The sequence below is a fragment of the Limanda limanda genome, chromosome 19 (assembly GCF_963576545.1).
Source record: "Limanda limanda chromosome 19, fLimLim1.1, whole genome shotgun sequence".
Classification (NCBI taxonomy): Eukaryota; Metazoa; Chordata; class Actinopteri; order Pleuronectiformes; family Pleuronectidae; genus Limanda; species Limanda limanda.
Genome location: NC_083654.1, coordinates 20,573,674 through 20,579,475, shown reverse-complemented (window position 1 = coordinate 20,579,475; position 5,802 = coordinate 20,573,674).

The following is a 5,802-nucleotide window of genomic DNA, read 5'->3' as shown; positions in this document are numbered from 1 at the left end:
CATTTGCTGCAGCTACAGTTTGGCCGGTGTTTCTATTATAAGATGAAGGAACTGAGTGGAGCAGAAGGTGCACTCAGCGTAGGCGGTAGACTCAGAAACACAGCCAGTGGCACACAAACACACACACACACAGACACACACACACACAAATACACAAGCACATACAAACGCACCAACAGACACTTCCACATGTTCCATATAAATGTGAATCATTTATTAAGCTGTGCAGCACTTATGAAAAGTCCAGCACCCGATGCTTGATCCTGAGTGTGTGTGTCTGCAACTGTAGGATACACACAACTCATATTAACATATACATGTACATATACTTTCAGAGTATTTTCAAAGTAATTTGCTGCAAGGTGCTGCTCTGTCCTGTGTATCTTATCCCTATTGGATGTCCTGCAAAAGGCAAACAAAACAAAATTGTAGATATGAGGAGGGAGAAACCAGAGAGAGGGTTTTCTTATTTCTTATTTCTGTTCAAATAGAGTTGATCAACTTCTCCACAGAACCACTGTGTCATGTCTTCTGTGGTAACGATGAGAGGAGAAACTCTGGAGAGGAGAGAAGAGATGCAAGTCGAGTGCAGATAGGGACGAGAGAGATCACACAGCTGGAGGGCAGATAAGGAACAACGGAGAACAACAGAGGAAGTGGAAAGAAGGAGGTCAGTGGATTACAGCACAGTCTAATGACTCTGGGACGTTTGCCCATGAATGATCGTACAAATATCCTCTGCTGTCAGATGCAAATCAGCCTCAAGCACTTTTTAAAACGTTTCTTTTTCACATCTTTCTACATTTACGTTGAGGAAAAGTTGGACTTTCCTTCAGAGACGTGTCCCAGGAGCTGTCCAGGGTGCTGAAACCGGAGCTGCTGGGATTGTCTGCAGTTTTACACTGGAAGTATTTGAGCTAGTTAGCAATTAGCAACACAGGTTTTGGGCACTATACGTTATCATGAACATTTCCCCTTGGTTTCAATGTGCTCATTCTTTTCATACATTTCTCATATCTCTAATATTGCTGTATAATATAACGTATTCTTTACTTTCTATTCATGTTAAGTGTGTGGTGAGATTGATGGAAATGAATGTTGCATAGTCCACAATTGTGAGGGTGTGTGTTTGTGTGTGAGTCTGAGTGTGTGTGTTTGTGTGTGAGTCTTTGTGTGTGTGTTTGTGTGTGAGTCTGAGTCTCTGTGTGTTTGTGTGTGAGTTGGAGTGTGTGCGTTTGCCTGTGTGTTATTTCACTCACCAGCCTCTTCAACCTGAGGGGGACCAGAAGGGACCCTCATTCACACATGTTAGGAAACTTACACAACACACATCTGAAGGATCTGTGAGCAGCTAAGAGTGTGTGTGTGTGTGTGTGTGTGTGTGTGTGTGTGTGTGTGTGTGTGTGTGTGTGGTTGCGAGCACCAGTGTGTCTCAGGCTGTGGAGTAATCACCTGTATTGTGCACACACCTGTCGTGTTAGTGCAGCCGTGTCCGCTCATTTATCTCTCACACGTGTGTTTGATCGTCTGCATGTTTATATCTGCAGGACATGTGTCTGCGCTCCGTGATGCAGTGATGATGTTCATCAGTACACACATGGCATCGTGCCCAGAGACTCACACACAGACACACACACTCACACACACACACACACACACACACACACACACACTCTCTTCACTTTACATGTTATTGCACAAGTGGTGTATGATTTGTATTATCCATCCATCCATTATCTATCCCACTTATCCCATGAGGGTTGTGGGGGGGGGGCTGCAGCCAATCCCAGCGGATGTTGGGTGAAAGGCGGAGTTCACCCGGGACAGATCTCCAGCGTATCACAGCTCTGACACGTAGAGACAAACCTTTCATGCTGCTTTGTGTTAAATTCCTATTTACAAATATATGATGATGGTATTTAATTGTATGGGGTCAGAATTATTCCATATGGTGGAAAAAGGCGTAGTAATGATCTCATTAGTGTTTTGTCTAAGAGAAAATAGGACAAGCTTTAATATTTAATACGTGAATAGATGTTTACTTTCTTACAAAGGTTTTTATGTTCTCTCATCTTGCTTTTCCTTTCAGAGGGAGAAATGATTTCAAGTTAATGGAACGAGCTTGTTAAATGTTTTTCTGTTGGAAACTGAATTCTTATTCAACTTCATTCACCAGAGTTATTTGCTGCGCATTCACAATGTGACATTTACAGAGAGTGTAAGCTAGAGGGTTGGAGCGTGTGACCTGAATCTTCCAGACATACTCGGAAAGTGTTTGTGCAAATGAGCAACTAACACCTTTCTCTGCATCAGTGAATACCACAGATCCCATGAGCAAGGCAGCAAATCCCACAGCTGCTTCAGTGCAGCTGCTCAGAGGCCGGTGGTCCTTCTGGGACGTTTCCAGGATCTGGATGCTCATAGAGAGCTGGGAGAGAGAGAGTGTGACATAATTCATGTTAATAACAAAGGTTGTTTTTTTCTTTCACTGTTTATATTGGTCGCGATTGTTCTTTAACGTTTGCTGCGTAACGTTAATAAAAGTTTGATTGATTTTCATTGACATTGATGTTGAACTGTGTTGAACACAACAACTCCCAGGATCCCACGGTGCTTCACGATGTCATCAAACTAGCTCCAAGCTCCACATATTCAAATCATATGCTTGCGTAACTGTAGCCTCTTAATCTTTTTAAGGATTTACAACATTAATCCTATACAATCCTGCCAGAGGAGGAAAGATATGTGATCTAAATATAAATATAACCCTAAACTGTGTCTTTCACAGTGTGATGTTTGTGCTGCTTTTATGTTAAAATGTATTAAATGTTTCCTTGACTTGACTAACAGAAGAAACTGAATCAGAATCGGCAAATAGTGTGACTGTGTGTGCGTGTGCGTGTGTGTGCACGTGTTAAGAATCAATTCTCATATTAAAGTGAGATTTCAGGTTAATTGCCTCCATTTGTCTCTGCTAAGAACAGTGACAAAGCATTTTTCCCATGCCGCAGCTTCTGATCTTTTCCATCAGTCGGATTCAGTCGGTCGCAGGTCGTCAAATCACAATCAGCTGAAGTTCAACAAAGAGAAAAATGAAATTATTTCTTAAACTTTACTTTTCACATCTTTTCCCTTCGGCTTTGCTTCACCTCCCTCCCTCCTTCCATTCATCCGTTTCGAATTTCTTCATTTTAGTTTTGTGTCAGCTGCATGATTAGGGAGCCGTGGTTACTTGACAGCTGTTGCTATGGTGACCAGGTCTCTGAAATGTTTTTGTTCTGATTGTTTCCCTCCCACTCCTGTGTCTCTGCTTTTCTCTCCGACCTTACAGTACACTCTGTTATTGGTCCTTTAGGAAAAGATGTGCTGCTCTTTTATTTTCCTCAGCAAATGACGGAGAGGAATATCCTGGACGCTGTCATTCTGCATCAAGGTCCCTCCGATCAATCGTCTGTTTTCACATTATCACATAACTTGAACATTAAAATTAATACTTGAACAAACCTCAGTGTGATAAGAACTAACTTAAATCACAGCAAAGCATCTTTGACTTTTTAGTTGGTTCCGTGTCCCGTCTGCTAACATGGAGCAGACGCTATCTGACCATTTCGCAGCCAGCACAAGATGTTTCTTCAGTGCTTTTAATGTGAAGTTCGTTGAATGTCTCCATGTTTATCATCTATGAATGGTGACTAATTAACCATACCAAACAATAACATATTGTGCAAATGACATAATAATAAACTAATATCATATTTAATACGTATATAGTGATATCACATTAATGAACAGGTCCCTACTATCAAAATGTGTGCATGAATATATGAGCGCTGTATCTTCATCTTGTTTCCTATGAGCTCCTCCGATGAACTGGTGTTTCCATGTGTCGCTCAAAGTCCAGACTTCATTCTCAACTTCTATTCTCTACTCGAGTAATGACACAGATTCTTGCAGCTCAATTTCATAAAAGAACCTTGATAAATGGTGCCGGCTGAAACCAGGCCACACTTCAATTATGACAGAGGCGAGTATTGATCCCAGTGAAACTCGGTGTAGACACGCACAGGCAAACGTTTGCATAGCAGCGCACACTTTCCTCTGCAGCGACAACCACATATGAACACACCCTCACACTTGCTCGTGTGTTATGCAATGTAGTGTGATCTCCCCTCCATTAATTTGCTCAGTGTTTGAATCCCACTCAGTCAGGATTGTTTGTGCATGTGTGTGTGTGTGTGTGTGTGTGTGAGTGTGTGTGTGTGTGTCTGGCAGCTGCACACTATTCATAGCAGCCTGCTCCATTTGAAGACTCTAAAAACAGCAGAATAATTGTCTAATCTTCCTCAGCAGGTGGTGCACACAGAAATAAAGGATGAAAAGCCAAAGCTTTGCTCGGACCGACCACAACAATCACATTGTCTCCATGTGGTTTGTTGGTTTTCTGTTATTGCAGGTTGTTCTGTGCACAGTGGCCCGGCTGTTCATTCCCCATATTACAACAATAACAACCATCTTCCAGGTTTATGCTGGTGACAGTGTGAGTCCTTATTGGTAAAATCTTGTGTTTGTATTTCTCTCTATTTCTCTTGTGACTATTCTCCTCGTCTCTCATCTCCTCCTCAGCTTCGCTCTTCCCTTGTTTCGACTCTTATTTGTCAACACAACCGCTGAAAAACTAAATCGATGTTTTGTGCATTCACATCTCTGGATTATTTTCTGTTAGTTGAACGCTGCCAGACTGACGCAGCCTTCAGAGACCAGACTGTGTGCGACAGTCTTTTCCCCAGATGCCATCGATGCTGCAGATGTGCACTTTGTTCACGCTTCACAGCAGCAGAGACACTGCGGCTTGAACAGCTGCTGCCAACGGAAAACAAATATCAGTCCAGAAATTTCTTATATTGTAAAAAACACTGTGAAATAGAACACATTGAAGACTTTGGTATGATGGACATTTCGGATTAGACATTTTTCCCCTCAGATACACACGTCTTATCGGCTCATTTTTCACAAGCAGAGTTGAATTATTGACTTTACGTAAAAGCAGGCCACTTCCCAAACTTCAATTGGCCCCAACAGCTGCAGATTCACTGTGTTAACTGCCAAATGAGAATTTGTACAATTAAGCAAACATATTAAAAACTATCATCCAAGGCATCGTGAAATTAAATTTAGTGAATAGTCGATTTAGTTTTTGTTGCATGTGCTCATGTACTAAAGTTTCTTGGGGGAGGGAATTTGCTCAATTAAAGATAAATAATAGAAACATCAACTAGATAAGTGTACCATGTGATTAAACAAAGATTTGGGAAATATATTAGTTTATTTATAGATAAATCGATAGATAGATCCATCAATTCATACTTTATACATCCAAGAATGGAAATTACAGTTTTACAGCAGCAAATACACACATAAAAACACAAGACTCACATATCCTTTATAAACCACATAACACAACATGGGGTTGGTACAGACCAAAGTTAACCTGTTACTGCCAGATAAATAAATAAATATATACTAAAAGGCACTATTCTCACACTGCCAGGTGAATATATGGGATGAAATATATTTATCACTGTACCACTGACAGTATTATGTGCAAATATTCATGTTTAAAAGTGCAGTGAAGCTGTTTTAAGGATAAAACTGCCTCGCCCTATTTGGTCCTCGTTTCCTCCGCGGAGTGAGACCCCGGGGATCCCTGCGTGCTGCGTCCGGCCTGCGCACCGCCGCGGAGGGACACGGCATCCGGAGAAGAAGCCTGTTGGTCGGCTCTACTTTCCGGCGGCATCAGTGGCG